This window comes from Euwallacea similis, unplaced genomic scaffold (assembly GCF_039881205.1).
Source record: "Euwallacea similis isolate ESF13 unplaced genomic scaffold, ESF131.1 scaffold_44, whole genome shotgun sequence".
Taxonomy (NCBI): Eukaryota; Metazoa; Arthropoda; class Insecta; order Coleoptera; family Curculionidae; genus Euwallacea; species Euwallacea similis.
In genome coordinates, this window is record NW_027098669.1 from 407,659 (window position 1) to 426,352 (window position 18,694).

At 34.1% G+C, this 18,694-nt stretch overlaps 1 long non-coding RNA gene across 1 annotated transcript; it reads left to right on the forward strand.

Annotated features, from left to right (window-relative positions):
• The first annotated feature begins 1,267 nt into the window (after window positions 1–1,267).
• Window positions 1,268–11,691, forward strand: LOC136418908 (uncharacterized). Its single transcript, XR_010752986.1, has 3 exons — window positions 1,268–1,395; window positions 4,592–4,725; window positions 10,871–11,691. It is a non-coding gene; the product is annotated as an uncharacterized lncRNA (long non-coding RNA).
• Window positions 11,692–18,694: the final 7,003 nt, after the last annotated feature.

The following is an 18,694-nucleotide window of genomic DNA, read 5'->3' on the forward strand; positions in this document are numbered from 1 at the left end:
CTTGTGGCGGAGACAGCAGCACTGTAATGGATTACTTACTCTACAGCTATGGATTCCGGGAACATGCACCGACGAGTGACACTCACTCGAGCGACACTGGATAGGTGACAGTACCCGGAAGTGTAGAAAGGGTTGGTTGCCTTTAAAAGGAGCAACAGCCCTGTGGAAACTCTCTTCTTCCTCAGACTCTTGACCCGACCTTCGTGCTATACACGTCGCTGCTGAACGCTTACTATTCTGATTGATTTAGACAGTTATCTTTATTATTTCAATATATTTATTTTCGTTATAAAATAAGTGAACGATCCTGTGTCGTGTGTTTTGATCGCCCTAGCCACTCCTAGACAGCCGATCTGAAAACCCCACGTAGAGAACCAGGACAGTCTATACGCTTGTTTCTTTGGAAGCGGTGGGTTTTTCGCGTGGCTCCATCTTTTAAGGGTTCGGAAAGGTAGTTAAAACGGTAAAAGACGAGAATGGGATAACCTCTCGGATCGTCACGAGTATTCCGAAAAAGTAAATAAAGATGTAAAATTTTGGACGTTAATTATTAAATAATAAGAAAATTGATTATCTGCGGGATTCAAGATCAGAAAATTGGGATCCAGAAATTTCCAGAGTGAGAAAAAGTAAAGAAATACTGGATTTTTGGATAATATTTACTCTAACAACGGAATTGGAAATGGTACCGTGGATGGGAAAATATTACAACAAAAAGGTAAATTAAGGACCTAAAAGCATACATTTCCAGAAAGCAAACGGAGGGACGTATTAAAAAACAGAACACAGAAAGAAATGGTCTGGAACAAGTACCTTTTTGGTTAGGTTTACGAGCAGGAGATTAGTAGTGAGGGTCCTCAAAGGAAAACCTAAGAGGTTAGATCGAAAGTTTATCCTAGATCTTAGGAAGAAAGAAGGTGGGTTGCTCCACAGATTTGATATAAATAAGATACACCATTAAGATTATAGAGGATTTCCTCGACAGATCAACAATGACGAAGGAGCCAGAGGTAGACACACTTAACTTTATCCAAAATTTGTAAGGAAAGTTGGATTATTGCTCATATTCATCGATAGGAAAGACACATTTTTGAGTGGAGGACCGAAAAGAATATAGGTTAAGAACAAAAAGATACCAAGGTAGTACATTGTAGCTTTATCGAAGAATAGTGCTTTATTTATTTCTTCTTAGCGAAAAGGATATGATTTATAAGGGAAGGAAAGAGGGTGGTTACTTGGATATGTGGAAATTTGAAAGACAAAAATAGGAAATTACAAGAACAGCAAAAGTGAAAATGATCGAACAAGCTGACTGGGGCCGAGCAAAGGGAAAAAGAAAGGCAGCCAAAGTATTTTTTCACAAGGAAGGAGATATCGAGATTTGGAGGATTGCAAGTAAGTGGATTATTAGGAGAAAGCTTTTTGTCTTAAGAGGAATAGGAATTTCCTAGTTATTTTGATGCATCAGAAGGAAATTTGATTGATTTAAAAGGAATTGTGTGAAAAATTGTACCAAAACTTATGGATTATTTTGGAATTGAATATTTGAGAAAATAGAGTTTTTAGTTGGAGCACCGTACTATTGTAAAGGGTAATTTTATTTTGAATTTGTATGTGAGTATAGTAGGTAGGGTGTTTTATGGATATTTGGAAAATTCACCATTATAAGTATTATTTGTCTTATTGGAAATAATTTATTTAAAAGGTAAGAGACAACAGAAGGTATTACACATTGAAGATTAAAATTGATTTATGTAGAAATGGTGAAAATATATTGTTACATTAGTAGATATTGTAGGAAATTAAATTGTGATTATTATTTAAGTGTTAAGGATAAAGATGTAATAATTTAGGATAGAAAGTAAACTGGATATATTATTTTTTATAGGAAAAAACTAGGTACATTTTTGTAAGTGTTGATATTTAATTTTTTAGATGATTTGAATAGTTATATAAGGTAGGAAATGATAGTGGTGATGTACTAATAATTTTTGTGAGGATATAGAAATTATGTGTATAAACTCGAATTGTAAATTTGAAATTGTAGATGTATATGCTAAGTGAAGTAATTGTATTAAAATATTAGATATTCATAGTAAGTAAAGGTAGGGATATAGTACTGGATTTCTTAGGGTATTTTTTTTTTGAGGGAGTGGAAAAATGTACGAGAAACATGCAAACAGAATGTAAAACTTCAAAGAAACTGGATAGGATAGCAATTAGGTGTGAAGGGTGGATGCGAAAGAAGAGTAGGGATTTAAACATAAGAATAGGACTTTATTTATTATATGGAAGGATAATACGAGCATTTGTAAGAAAAATGGGAATGAATGAGAAAGAATGTATATTAGAAAAGTAGAATTTGCCATCAGATCATTTATGTATTTATAGTTCATAAGAAAGTAAAGATTATTACTTTTGAATTGTAACAGTAGAGGTGAGGAAGAACTTATGTATATTTGAGAGGTAAATAAGAGGAGCTTTAGAAGGAACAAATGAAAACGTACATTAAAATTAGTGATATTAATAAGGGTATTAGATAATTTACGGAAAACATATTTGAAATGATAGAATAAGGGAAGTTATTACTTTATTATATTTTATTAGTATTAGTAAGCAGTCGTTGTCAATTAGGAGTTTTTTCAAATTTGAGAAGAAATTTGTAGGATTTAAAAAAGCCATTTGGGGAATTTTTCCGGGAAGATCTTTGGAAAAACACTGTTTTTTCAGGATAACTTGGGGATTCTTGGACAAAATGGTGAACAGGATTTATTGATTGAAATTATGGAGTCAGCAAAATTAACTATGGGAAAAAACCGAGATTGTGAGGTCCTAGAAGGGGTCTAACTGGAACTAGGGATGATTAATTTAGAGGATTTAGGGATTCGGTGCTTTTAAAAATTTGTAAGAAGTTCAGGAAGGAAGGGAAATGGTCAGTGGAGATAAGATTTTTTCCTGAAAGAGGAGAACTGGAAAAAGACTTGGAGGAAAAAAGCATTAGACAAGTGAAGCGAGAAGTAGAGATTGGAGTACGAAGGTGCAGTAGTCATTGTATAAGACATGAGAGAAAAGACAACTAACAAGATTGGTTTATTTCGAGGAGAGTGGGGAAAGAGGTCTTCTTAAGAAGACATTAAAAGGAAGATGGATTATAGAACATTAGAGATTTTAAGGATTTTTAAAGAAAAGAAATGGTCTTAATTATTTCTAAATTAGAATACTATTTAGGGATAAGTAAGATATTTATTAGTTTTTAACTTTTGTAAACGTAACATTGAAAGAGACAGTAAGAGGGACAAAGGAGGGTAGGTTGACGTAGCCTTTTTAAAATAATAGGACGCTCCACATAATTTGCACACAAGTGGGCCAAGTGTGCAAATTATTGGGGTAACATTAAAATTGCTAGGTTGTTTTTCTATGCTGCGTTTTGAAGAAACATGGAAAAGTATTTTATATTTGTGTGTTTTACACATTATTTTTAAATGGAAGAATTTTTTCACGAGTGCTTTGGTCTTTCGTTAGAGAGATCATTATTTGTCATTTTATTTTAATTATACATCGTGTCGGGGAAATAACTTCGGAATAAGAAAGAGGAAGAAGATTCGTAAACGTAACTATTTTGATTTCTTTGGAAAAAGAGAGACATTTGAAGAATTGGCAATGTGTCTTTTAGTTTGTTTAATTTTGATACTTTTTTAGAACAGGAGAAATCAAAGTAGTAAAGTTATTTCCCTAACACTCCGTACATTTAGGATAAGTGGGTGTCATCGTTGGTCATTATAAGTAACGAGACGAGGAAGTAACGAAAAGAAAGAGGACGGGGTGATTACCGCGCATTTTCGGAAGTTATCGTACCGAGGGAACCATCAGAACCGACATCTGCACCGAAAATTGACGTTCGAAGTTTGCACGAGAGAAACGGAAGACGAAAAGTAGGTCGCGAGGAACGCATCGCGTAGCTCGACCATTTTCTGTCAAAAAGAACTTTTTGACAGAGCGGAGAGAGGTTACGTCGCCATATTTACTTTGTATTTCGAAGACGTTAAGGCGTATGACTAATTTTTAACAAAATTAGTCTAATCGTTCGACAAATGAACAATAATTGTAGAAAATGTCGTCCATTCACTTGAACGTACAAATTTACCAGAACTCCGATACTTTCGAAGACATCGCGGAGAACCGGTGGGGTGATAACTGCACACTGCTCAAATTCGTCCTTTGAGACTTTGATTAGGTGTGCTTACGGTGTAAAAGTGTTATTTTATAAAACTAGGAACAAGAAGCAACCCACCCAGGGGTGTCAGGTGGGTAAATATGCTCGGTACAGGAACTTATTAAAGGAATGACTACATTCTCGAAGACAAACTAAGGTTATTCAAGCTGTGGATGAAGGAATTTGTCTAACAAGTAAAGCAGCTTTTTGATAAAGATCTAATTGTTTTGAGTCAAACGGTATTCATATTCTGAGGTCATGTAGTGTGATTTGCCAGGATGAAATGTAAAGATTCCAAAGTTCTCGTGTTTAAGGATATTGAATATTAAATTCTTCGTGGAAACTTAAGTGCTACAGTAGCCTCTCTTTTCCTTCCAGGACAAGAACTGCAGCCAAAGGATGTGAAATTGTGTGTGTGTGTGTCTACCTCGAATGCAGCGATAAAGATGGTGTGATCTGGGAAAGTGCAAGGTGTCCAGTAAAGGAAGTGTTCCCGAAGGCGACAGAAAAAGGTAGGAATTTAAAATTCTTATGGTGCCAGATTTGAGGGTTAAGCAGTTGACGAAAATAATATTGAAAAGAATTGAAAGAGTATTCTAACAGGGTGTTAATTTGAAAACGAACCACCTCTGATATTTCTGGGGTTATAGGAAAAGTGTAAATATACAAAAATAAGTGGATTTTATTTTCAAGGGGGAATTTGTATTAAATTGCAAGTACTTTTTAGCAGGGGTGGGAACAACCATTAAGATTTTAAATAGGTGAAGTGATACCTAATTTTTGAATGAATTTTTTGTCTTTTTATTAAAAGTTTTGGGGAGAAATGATATTTAAACCGTAAAGAAGCTTCGTTACTAAATGTTTTAGGAAAATTGATGTTTAAACAGTAAAGAAGTTTCGTTAAGAAAGGTTTTTGGGAAAAATGATATCTAAAGAGTAAAGAAGCTTCGTTACTAAATGTTTTGGGAAAAAGATGTTTTCTTATTAAGGGTATCCAAGAAAAATTGTTTATTAAGATGTTAATTATTCCAAAGGGCCTTTATTATTTGTGGAATAAGAATAAAGTGAATTGTTTTTAAACTTTGATATTTATCGAAGCTTTCACTCGAATTTGCTTGCATGCAGTTATAATTTTTGCAGGTAAGATTGCTTAAGGTTTTTGTGATTTATGATACAGCTTTTATCTGGATTTGTTCTTTTGCGTTTTTGTAGCAGGACTTTAAGAGTACATAGAATAATTACTGGGAAGAATATTTCAAACCAACATAGGCTCGTAAACGTTTTGTTTTGAAGATTTCGGGTGTGGAAAATTTTAGAACAATGAGGTTATTTTTATTTATAACCTTCTTAAATTAAAATTACCTAAGTACGCTTAAAGTTTTGTTACAAAAAAGTGGGCCACAGTATTTAGCTTAGTATTGCATGGATGTGTTTTTATTATTGCAAGTTCTAAAATTGAAGGAATTCTAACCTAGATGAGGATTCGCGGTTTTTTTGCGACGTTGCCAGTTCCTCCCTTTTCTCCCAAAACGAAAATGAACGATTTAATTTTCATTTGATCTTTGAATTTCACGGTTAAATAGCACATTTAACAAATTAATTGCTCAGGGAAATTATTTATCATTCTATTTTAAATAGGAAAAACCATCCCCGATGTGTTTCGGGCAGTAAACGTGTTAAAAAACACCTAATAAACCGAAGATGTATCAATTGTTACTATTGGGTCATGAATATTTGTATTTACTCGATTTAAATAGATCTTTTGACAATTATTATGAAAATTTCGAAACAGAAACACGTGTAGTAAAGGATACCGATGAAGGAACGGTAATAATTGATACATGATCGATTTATTAGTGGTTTTTTAACACATTTACTGCCCGAAACACCTCTGGGGTGGTTTTGTCTATTTGAGATATGATGATAAATGAATTCCCGGAACAGGGAATTTGGGGAAGGTTTGAAAAACATGATTTTTTATTTTGAGAGAAAAGGGGGGAATTGAGAACTGTTGGCAGAGGAAACTGGGGATTTTGATCCGGGTTAGAATTTCTTAAAATTTTAGGATTTCTTGCACAAGCCGGCAACACTGTACGACACCGGGCCCAAAGAGGGCCCGGCAAAGTGACAGACGCGACACAAAGTTACGTGGAGGCGATTGGCCTCCAGGTAACCTGGCGAGGAGTCGGCCACTTTGGACCGACCCCTCTTTGGGGGTCTTCACCCTCGTTTTTCGGATTCGGCAGAACGACACCGTCGAGAACACATCGGAGCCATCCCCTAGAAAGCGGGGGAACGCGGGAATCTTTCATGGGGCCAGCATGAAAGATGCCTTAGTTCCCGGCACTTTCCGATAAGATGGCGGCGACATGCGTCGTTGCCGTTAACTGGTCTCGAATCCCGAGTAGATGAAGACGAAGGGAATCGTGAAAATCGCGAATGTCTATACGCTCGTTTCTTTGGAAGCGGTGGGTTTTTCGCGTGGCTCCATCTTTTAAGGGTTCGGAAAGGAAGTTAAAACGGTAAAAGACGAGAATGGGATAACCTCTCGGATCGTCACGAGTATTCCGAAAAAGTAAATAAAGAAGTAAAATTTTGGACGTTAATTTATTAAAAAATAAAAGAATGGATGATCTACGGGATTCAAGATGAGAAGATTGGGATCCAGAAATTTACAGAGTAAGAAAAAGTAAAGAAATACCGGAATTTTGGATAATATTTACTGGAACAGTGGAATTCGAAATGGGATCGTGGATGGAGAAATATTACAACAAAGAGGTAAATTAAGGATCTAAAAGCATAAATTTCCAGGAAGCAAACGGAGGGGCTCATGGAAAAACAGAACACAGAAAGAAAGGGTCTGGAGCAAATACCTTTTAGGTTAGGTTTACGAGCACCAGATTAGTAGTGAAGTTCTTCAACAGAAAACCTAGCAGGAAGGATCGAACATTTAACTTACAAATTAGGAAGAAAGAAGGTGGGTTGCCCCACAGTTTTGACATAAAATGATGGAACCATTAAGATCATAGTGGATTCCCTCGACAGATCACCAATGACGGAGGGGCCAGAGATATAGACAAGGAACTTTACCAAAAACTTGTATCGAAAGTTGGATTATTGCCCAAATTCAAGGATAGGAAGAATAGATTTTTCACCGGAGTAGTCGGATTCAAAAGAACTTAAGTTAAGGGCAAAAAGATAGCAAGGTAGTACTTTGTAGTTTTATCGAAGGACAGTGGTTTATTTATTTCCTCTTAGCAAAAAGAATAAGATTTATAAGGGAAGGAAAGAGGAAGTTCACTAGATGGATACATGGAACTTTGGCAAGAGAGAAGTAGGAAATTACGAGAACAGCAAAAGTGAAAATGATCGAAGAAGCTGACTGGGGCCCAGGAAAGGGAAAAAGATAAGGGCCAAAGTATTTTTTCACAAGGAAGGAGATTTTGAGATTTGGAGGATTGCAAGTAAGTGGAACATTACGAGATTGCTTTTTTGTCTTAAGAAGAATAGGACTTTGCTAGTAGTTAATAAGTAATTTGTGGGTTTAGTTTTGAAAGTGAATTAAGAATTTCCTAGTTTCTAGTTATTTTGATGTATCAGAAGGATATTTGATAAATTTAAAAGGAAATGTGTGAAAAATTGTACCATAACTAATGGATTGACTTGTGGAATTGTAATTTGAGAAAGTAGAGTATTTAATTGGGGCACCATATTACTGTAAAGGGTGATTTTATTTGGAATTTGTAACTTAGCACAGTAGATATGGTGTTTTATTGATATTTGGAAATGTAAGGTGAAAGATTCACCATTATAAGTATTATTTGAAATAATTGAGGATTAGATTTTATTTAGATACACATAGGGAAAGCATATTATTTTTAAATTAGTAGATATTGTAAGAATTGTGAATTAAATTATGATTATTATTTAAGTGTTAGGGATAAAGATGTAGTACTTTAGAATAGAAAGTAAATTGGATGTATTATTTTTTATAGGAAAAACTAGGTACATGATTTGTAATTGTTTAGATGATTTGAATATTTATATCAGATAGGAAAACATAGTGTAAAGGTACTGATGATTTTTGTGAAGGTACAGGAATTATGTATTTGAAATTGTCGATGCATATGCTAGGTGAAGTAATTCTGTTAAGATATTAGGGGTGTTCATAGTAAGTTTAAGTAGGTAGGGACATAGGAAAGGACTTTTTAGGCAATTTTTCTTTTGAGGGAGGAGATGTAGGTGGAAAAATGTAACAGAAACATGCAGATAGAATGTAAAACTTGAGAGAAATTGGAAAAGATAGGAATTAGAAGTAAATGGTGGGTGCGAAAGAAGAGGAGGGATTTAAACATAAGAATAGGACATTATTTATTATATGGAAGGATAACTTGAGCATATGTAAGAAAAGTGGGAAGGAATGTATATTAGAAAAGTAGAATTTGCCAGTAGGTCATTTATGTATTTATAGTTAATAAGAAAGTAAAGATTATTTCTTGTGAATTTTAAGGATAAGAGTAAGAAAGTACATGTATTTGAGAGGGAAGTAATTAGAGCTTTTAGAAGGAACAAATGAATATGTAATATGTATATTAAAATTAGTGATATTTATAAGGGTATTAGGTAACTTGTGAGAAACAAGTTTGGAGGGATAGAATAAGGGAAGTTACATTATTATATTTTATTAGTGTTAGTAAGTAGTCATTGTCAACTAGGAGCTTCCTAAAATTGTAGAGGAACTTTAGGGCCTAGAAAAGCCATTTGAAGAATTTTTCCCGGAGGATATTTGGAAAAAGTCTGTTTTTAAGGATAACTTGGGGATCCTTGGACAAAATGGTGAACGAAATTTATTCACCGAAATTGTGAGGTTTTAGAAAGGATGTAACCGGAACTAAGGACAAAGGGGAAGATTTGAAAGAGGCTTAGGAAGGGGCCGGAACTGGTGAAAGGAGATAAGATTTATTCTGAAAGATGAGGAAAAAGACTTGGAAGAAAAAAGCATTTCCAGCAGTGGACAAGTCAAGTGAGAAGTAGAGATTGGAGCACTGTGGTGCAGTATTCATTGGAGAAGAGAAGAGAAGAGATAAGAAAAAAGGTGGAAAACATGATAGGTTTATTTTGAGGAGGGTTTGAATATAGTGGGCAAAGTGATAGGATGAATTTGAACAATATAGCGAATAAGGTCTTCTTAAGAAAGCATTGAAAGGAAGATGAATTTGAACGATTTTTAAAGAAATGGTCTTAATTGTTTTTAAATTAAGATATTGTGTATATACGATAATATTTTTATAGTGTTAATTATGTATAAGTAGGATATTTATGTAGACTGAAGGGGCCTTTTTAGGACGCCCCACATAATTTGCACACAAGTGGGCCACGTGTGCAAATTATGGGGGTAAAATTAAACTGGCACTACTAGTAGGTACTTTTACGGTTCTAAAGGATTTATTAGAACTGGGAAAGTTAAGAAAAAGAGAGGTAGGGAATTGTTCGTTTACTTTTCCAAATTTGTACTACATTTTATGATTGATTAGTATTTTATACTGCGTTTCCTATAGTAGTAGATTCTTTGTGTAGTTCACGTACTGTGTGGGTGAGATATAACTTGTATTATTTTAGAAATTTATTAGTGCTTTAGTCTTGTGTGAAATAGACTATTAGGACGTAGGTTCTACTTGAATTGTACAGGGTATAGGGAAATAACTTTGTCAAATTTAACCGACGATCGAGAACATTATTTGGAACGAAGAGTTCTTTTGAACAGGAAAGAGAAACGTTTGTAAATTGAGGAATTATTATTTAGAATTAGAAAATTAGAACGGCTAACCGGAACTAACCACGATTAAAATAGGTAGTAGAAAAGTAGCAAAGTTATTTCCCCAACACTGTACATTTACTGTACGTGTATAATTCTTGGCGGGTTTCGATTGACGAATTTTAGGTTAGCATTAGCAGTCAGCCGTGGTAATTTACACGAGAGAAATAGAAGATGAGAAGTAAGTCGCAATTCGATCATGCGATTTGGAATGACAGAGTAGAGTGAGATTATATTAATTTATTTATTACTATTTTTAAGTTTGAAGATTTCGATTGAAAATTTAGACAATTTTTTAAGAAAAGCGGTCTAATTGTTTAAAACATTGATAATAATTGTGGAAAATGCGGTCCACTAATTTGAAAGTTGAAGTTTACCAGAACTTTGATACTTTTGAAGACATTGTCGAGAACTTGTGTGGGGTGATAATTGCACACTGCCCCAATTCGTTTCTTGGGGCTTTGATTACGTGTGTCGATTGTCTCGGAAGTAATTTTTTAAAACTGGGGACAAGAAGTAACCCAGTGGTGTAAATTGGAATTGGTCGAAGGATTCCACATAACATTCTCGAAGATGAACTGAGGTTATACGAGCCATGGCTCCATCACCTCGGACATAACCCCATCGTACTTTGTCAGGGTGTGCGGATGAAGGTATTTGTGGAACAAGTAATGGTTCTTTCCAAAGTATTTGAGGATTATTTGTATTTTAGATTTGCATAGTTTGAGAATTTGCACATTCCGAGCTATGAAAGTAGGTATTATGACTGAGGAGGGATGGATTCGAAAGATTATTATGTGGTGTCTCATGGGACTAGGTGCAATGAATTGTCATTGTTTCAGATTCCGAAGGATGAAGTACTCGGAACACTTGCATTTGGTGATAGGTGCCAGGAGATAAGTCGAGGGGACAATGTCTTCAAGAAAGCATTGGAGGTTTGAAGCTCCTTAATTAATTTTGTGAGAAAACAGATGAAATGCATACAGTAACTGAGAAAGGAAAAGGGAGAAATGGAAGGATCCAATGGTAGGTAAGTGATGAAAGTAAGAAGTAGTGATAGGTCGAGGGACTTGAGAAGAAGAGTATTTTGTGAGGAACGAAAAGTGAATTGTACTTTTTCCTCTAAATTTGAGAGTCGAGTAGATGTGTAATTGGTACTCGAGCAGTACAGTTTGTGATATTGTGTGGTTCTTTAGCATTGCTCATGACTCGTGTAACAAGAAATGGTGGATTCTTTTGAATTGTAAAAGGGGTTAAGGGATAAATAAATGGAAAGATTTGAAAGTACATTGAAGAGTACTAGTTTCTTAATGAATTTTTGAGAGAAACATATGAATTTAGTAAAAGTGCAACGAAACTTTTCGTTCCTAGATAGGAAATGAGTGTGTTTTCGATTTAATGATTATGAAAAGTGTTATTTTTGATAAAAGATGAAATTTAAAATTGAGACAACTAATTTTCTATGGTTTATGTATTATTTAACTGATTTTTGATAACATTTCTGTTTGTATTCTACTAACTGGATATTATATTTATTAAATTTGTGACTCTTTTTGTATTACTTTTGATGAGTCGAAAGAGTACTTGTCGAGGTGATACATTGGAGTGGTGGTATATTTGGTAACTGTATATTATTTATTATTATTATTATTATTTTTTTTTAAGAAGCTTTTAGAACTAAAAGATGGGTGTTTCTTCTGACTGCAACTAATAAAAGCAGAATTGAAGGATTTTGTGTGAGATTATTTCTAAACCTGTTACCCGATGAATAGGAAAGTGGTCTTTTGGGATTCGTGAGAGGATTGGGTTTACACTGTTATTCTTATATTGTGGAAATGTAGTAACTTTTTATAGGTATTGTCTATATTTTTGGAAACATTCCCCGCAGTATTATGACTGATTTAGAGCTTGTATTTTGTAAATTTAGTATATTTAGTATTTATTGATGAATATTATTGGTGTTTCTATGAATGAAGAAGAGATACATGGTCTGCATTATATTGAGAGATGAGTAAAGTGTTTCTAAAGACATGTACTCTTATTTATTTATAATTAGAGGATAGTTTAGATATTTAAAAAAAAGTGACACATTAAAGGGTGGTATATATTGATTATTAAATTGTATTGTGAGGGTCAGGATGCACTGTGGAAATTTGGGGATGTAGGGAAGATAGAGAAACTAAAGTAATTTGTATTTTGATGATTTGACTGTCTATTGGGAAATTGAATAATTTTGAATTTTGAAGTAAAGGGGAGATTATTCTTTGGGAAAGGCCAACAAGTGATTTAGATTTTTTGACTTAAAGTGTGTAGTAGATTTAGGGGGACATTTCCAGTGTGATTTTGCATTTTTTAGATTTTCACGGGTGTTAGTATTAATTTGTAATTATTTAGATAGAACTATTGAGATAATTTTTGTATTTCTTTATTGCTGAGATGATGTATTACTTTATTTATTTGTCTGATACTGCGGGGAAAGAGATTAGATGATTTGGGATAGTACTTAAAAAAGGGACATTCTTAGGGAGGATAAGATTTGAGAGGGGAAACTGAGGGTATTAGAAAAAGGGAATAGAAGAAGATGGGGGATTAAGGGACATTATGGAGGGAAATTGGGGGTTTTACTTATAAAGGGGGATGAGGGATAAGGGACAGGAGTATGGAAACATTAAAAAAAAGGGATGAGGGAGAGGAGTATGGAAACATTATAAAAAAGGAGATGAGGGACAGGAGTATGGGAACATTTTAGAAAAGGGATGAGGGATGGGAGTACACGGAATAAGGATGAAGGATAAGAGTGTACTAAAAGGGGATGGAAGAGATTAAGAGGAAGGATAAAGGGGGGACTAGAAAGGGATGAGAGATAAGGTGAGTATTATGAAGGAGCAGAGAGGATTGGCAGGATAGGAGAAGAAGACGACGACGATGCTGAAGCAGAAAAGGGGGACTAGGAAGGATATAGATTTTAAGGAGGAGGGGGAATGGGGGCTTTTATGAGGGATGAAGGAAGGGGGGCATTAAAGGAAAGGGAAGGAAGGCTAGAAGGTGAGTATTATTTTAGAAGGGATGAAGGATAAGAAGAGCTTGGGAAAAGGGAGGATAAGAGAGAGGGGGATTGAAGGCTATTGGAAGGAAGGTGGGATTATGAAGGGGATGGAAAAGGAACGAGGAAAGGATGGGGGAATGGGATAGGGATGAGAAGTGAGGGGACTAGGAAGGGAGCTAAGAAGGTGCGAGAGGGGAAAGGGGGACTATAGGGATGAGGGAAAGGAGTATTTGAATTGGGAAGGGAAAGGGATGAAGGATAGGAATTTGTGAACATTAGGGAAAGGAGTATTGATATTACAGTGAGGGAAGAAAGTATTGATACAATGGGGGACGAACGATGAGGGAGCGGAGTATTCTAACGGGGGGTGCAGAGGATGAGGGATAGGAGTAAGCTAACTAGAGATTGAGAAAGGAAGGGATTAAGAAGTGAGCTGGGGGACTAGGGATAGGAGTGTGTAGATATTATTAGAAGGGATGAAAGAAGGGACAGCAGAGGGATGATGAAAAGGGGATTATAGTGCTATAGCGGGGATAAGAGAAGGCACGGAAAGAGATGAGCTGGAAAGGGTGAAGGGGAGAGATTGGAAAGAAGGGATGTGTCTTTTAGGGAAGGCAGTATTGATATTACTAGAGAACTGGGATGTAGTGGGAGGATATAGGGAAGGATTCGGAGATATTTCCAAGGGAACTCGCAAGCGGGGGATTGTAGGGATTAGAGAGAGTGAAGAGAACTAGGAAAGGGATGGATTAAAAGATATTAGAAGCTGTGAGAGAGAGATAGTGAAGGAACTATTATTATAGGGATAGGAGACGGAGATGATGGAAGGAAGTAACTGAATTATGATAGAGAGGGCTATTTATGAAGGATTTATAGGAGAGCTACTATGATTAACTGTGTGAGAAGACTATTTAGAAGGGAATAGATGATTTACTGCGTATTGAGAGGATAGCTGTGAGAGATATTTTAGGAAGAAGGGAACTAGATTAGGGATTTATATGAACTGTAGAGACGGGATATTATTATGAGATTATATTCCTGACGGATAGGGAACTACTGAGAGACGGATGATTTAGGCATTAGGGGAGATAAGAAGCGGATGGATTATTAAAAGAACTGTGAGATTTATAGAGGATGGTGGAGTATTAGGTAAATGAGAGAGAGATAAGAGTATGTTACTAGATTAGAAGGATATATTGATGATTATCGAGAAGGATTATAGGTCTGATGACTATATTATAAGAAGACTGTAGATATTACAGCGTGGGGAATGAGGAGAATAGAGAGATACTAGTATTGAATTTGAGAGAGATATTAGGCGATGGGGATAACTAATCTAACTTATGAGAACATAGGGAAAGATGAACGAACTATGGGAACGATAGATATTAGAGGAAAGTAACGGATGATATAGATATTATAAGTAATGTAGGATATTTGTGAATCTATTTGGATGTAGCATGAGAGATGTATTGAATAGAAAGGATGTGATATTAGGAGAAGAGATGGGATTAGAAAGGAAGGATGGATATCAGTGTATTTCTTTGGATTTGATGGAAAGGGGGGAAGTATCGAAACGTACAGAAGACATTATGAAGGGATTAGATTGATATAGGATAGTGTGAAATTCCTGGAATATAAGGAAGATATGATATGGTGGAAATAAGTACTAGTATTGATGATTGAATCAGACATTTCGGACTTATTGAAATAGAAAGAAAACAATGAGATCTGAACTAACTATTTAAAACAGTAACTTTTAGTGCTTTTAGGAATTAACAAGAAACTTGGGCAATTGTGTGACTTCTAGGATTATTGGAGAGATAGGAACTAAATGATTAAATCATTACTTCGAAGGAATATACGGATACTTGCACTTTTTTGATACTTTCTAGGATTCATATAAGAAACAAAATAAATCCTAATTAACCGTCTAAAACAACAATCTTCGAGGGAATTGATAAGAACTTGAACTTCATGATACTTTTCGTATTTTCTAGGATTCTGAAAAAGAAACACAACAAACCCTAACTAACCGATTATACAACTTTGGAAGATAACAGCTATTCTTGAAGAGTGTGAATCAACTGATTGAAACAAAGTAATTATAGGAACTTGCATAATTTAATGAAAACTGAACTAAAACAATAAATTTTAAAAGAAGATAAATTTCGACTATTTCTTGCATTTTAGGAATTTATAGTGATTCAACATTATTTAAGATTTTTGAGGAAAACAGCACTTTTTGAAACTTCTTAGGAATTTACGGAAACTACCTTTTAGACACTTTTCACGACTTTTCTATGATTCTCAAAGGAGATTGAATTAACTGACTAAAACAAGAAACTTTTAAAAGAAGATAAATTTCGACTATGTCTTGCAATTTTAGGATTTATAGTAACTTTGCTATTTTTCAGTATCTCTTTGTGATGACTTGAAACGAGACATGAGTAATCGACTAAAACAACACTTTTAGGGAATTTCATAGTAACTTGTAACTTTGAATACTTTCTGTGTTTTCTAGGAATTTACAGAAACGTACAGGACTTGATTATTTTTATTATTTCTTTGTAATTTTAAGGGATTGATGATATTTCTTAGAAGAGACAAAATTGACTCGAAGTAAACAATTTACAGAAACATACTTTTTGTACAATTTAAGGGATGGATGGATTAAAGGATAATTTCTCGGGTTAGCTAGGATTAGATTATTTCTTCGTAACTTGATGATTTTCTAGGATTCTCAAAGGAAATTGCATTAACTGACTGAAACGGTACTTCTTGACATTTTTATGTACCCTTTGATTTTTAAGAATCGAGACGGAATTTACGGGAAGACACTTTTTGTATAATTTGAAGGAATTCTCAGGTTAGCTAGGATTTGCTTATTTTATTTCCGCGTGATTTTATAAGAACATAGGAATCGACTATTCTTGAGAAGAAGGGAGAAGAGACGAATTTGGAAGTTTTAAAAGAAAAGAAGGGAAACATAACTAACAACACTTTTCGAGTAACTTGATGATTTTCTAGGATTCTTCACACTTCTGATAAATTTGGAAGTATTGGAATATTTAGGGATTTTTCAGTATTTAGACGATTCTTCATAATTTTATTAACTTTAACACTTCTAGGATTCTTAAAGAGAACTGCACTTTTGGACATTTCTTAGGAATTCACAGTAACTTTGTCATTTCTTGTACTTTTCATAGATTCTAACATTTTTCACATTTTGTCGATTTAGCTAGGATAAGACACTTTTTTCGATTTTCGCGTATTTTGAAAAGAAACGAAACTAACCGGACTTGTAACAAAAGAATACTTTTCTGTGATTTTAGGAATTTACTATGATTTGGACATTTTACAGAGATTTGAACTTTCTGCAATTTATATGGATTTTGTAGGATTCATGGGAACTTTGTACTTTTTAAGGATTTCTAGAATTAGACTCTTTTTGCATTTTGTATGATTTTGATAGGAACTTGAACTTTTTAGACTTTTGTCGTGTCTTGGGAAATTACTATACTTTCGACACTTATCGATTATAAACGACTTTTCGGATAACTGTGCTTTTCACGGTACTTTTCAGATATATTCAATGATTTCCACTTTTTGTAATTTTGAAGAGACAAAGGAAATCCGAACTAACTAACTAAAACAACACTTTTCTAGGATTCTTCACACTTCTTATAGATTTAGGAATTTTATAGCATTTAGGACATTTCCTATGATTCTTCGTACTTTTAATAACTTAGTAATTTTTGAGACTTTTAGGGATTTTACGGTACTTTTAACATTTCTACGATTCTTCGTAAATTTAGATCCTTTTCGTCTTTTGTAGAGAATTTCATATTTTCGTGATTCTTAGTAATCGAGATGATTTTCGGATTTGCTAGGATATTTAGACGCTTTCTTATATTTCTAGGAATTAACAGAAACTTGTAACTTTTGACATTTTCTATGATTCTTTATATTTTTTAAGGATTTTTGGAATTGGACACTTTTCGACATTTCGTGTGATTTCTTATAAAACATAAGAAACCCTAACTAACCGGAACTAAAATAAAAAAGAGAACTTTTTGAATTTCTTGGGGATTTCACAGCTTCCGACTACTTCTATACTTTTCTGTGTTTCTTAGTGAATTGGGATACTTATTGCCTTTTCTTGTATTTTAGTAAATTATGACACTTTACGAGATTTCTTGCGATTCTTCAAAGAACAAAAGAAACCCGAACTAACCGAGAAGAAACAACTTTTGGAGTAATTGTACTTTTCATAGTACTTTTGATATTTTCTGTGATTAATAATTTTAAACATTTTCAGTGCTTCTTCGTGATTTAGGATACTTTTTCGAGTAACTACATTTGTGCTCTTATGGGACTTGATGGATTTGCTGTGATTCTTCGAATATTTTGAATTTCTAGAGTAACTTTACAAGACAAGACTTTCTTTGGATTTTAGAAGGATTAAGATACTTTAGTATATTTGTACTTTTATGGGATAATTAGATATTTCTTGGATATTATAGGATATTTGCATACTCTTTGACATTTCTTGTGTTTCTTAAAGACTAGAAGAGATTTAAACTAACCAACTGTAAACAAAAGAACACTTTTCTGTGCTTCTTCGTGACTTTGTACTTTTACGTGATTTCTCGGATTCTTAGTAATTTAGATGCTTTTATTGCATTTTACGTGTCAGCTAGGATATTTGGATTTCTTATAGAACACGCGAGATCTATACTAACCGACGATAAACACTATTTTTGATTCTTTGTGCATTTATAAGACTAGCAAACCTAACCGACTAAAACATACTTTTTCGTCTTTATTTAAAATTAGACACTTTGTGAAGTTTCTTGTATTATGGGATATTTGCATACTTTTTCACATTTCTTGTGTTTCCTAGGATTCTTAGATATTTCTAGATTTCTTGTGCTTTTTATAGAACAAGGGATATCTGAACTAACCGAGTATAAACAACTTTTTTCGGTATCTTCGTAAATTTAGATACTTTTCGTCTTTTTTAGAGATTTTTATAATTTTCGATATTTCTAGGAATTTCCAGAAACTTGCACTTTTGTAATTTTAGACGCTTTTCTTCGTACTTTTAGGAATTTCTAGGATTAGATACTTTTTGTCTTTTCTTGTATTTTAGTAAATTATGACTCTTTCGAGCGTTTCTTATAACTTCAGAGTCGGATTATACAGGATTAGGATATTTAGATACTTGGACATTTTTTGTGTTTCTTAAATATGACAAAGGAGACCTAAACTAACCGATTATAAACAAAAGAAAGAACTCTTTTGTGTGATTTGAGATACTTTCGTGTTTTCTATTATTTTACAGAAACTTATACTTATTATTATCTTGTGGATTTTACACGATCACACATTATTTTCGACATTTCTCGTATTTTCTTAAAGGACGACACTAACCGATAACGAAGAAAAGAACTCTTTTTCTGTGTTTCTTAGTGACTTGGATACTTTATTCACTTTTTCCAGTAACTTGTCAGGATTGTACTGATACTTTTCGTGTTTCCTCATATAATTAGAGTAGTTTTCTAGGATTTCTAGTGTACTTTACGGAACTTTCGATCGGATTTGCTAGGATATTGAG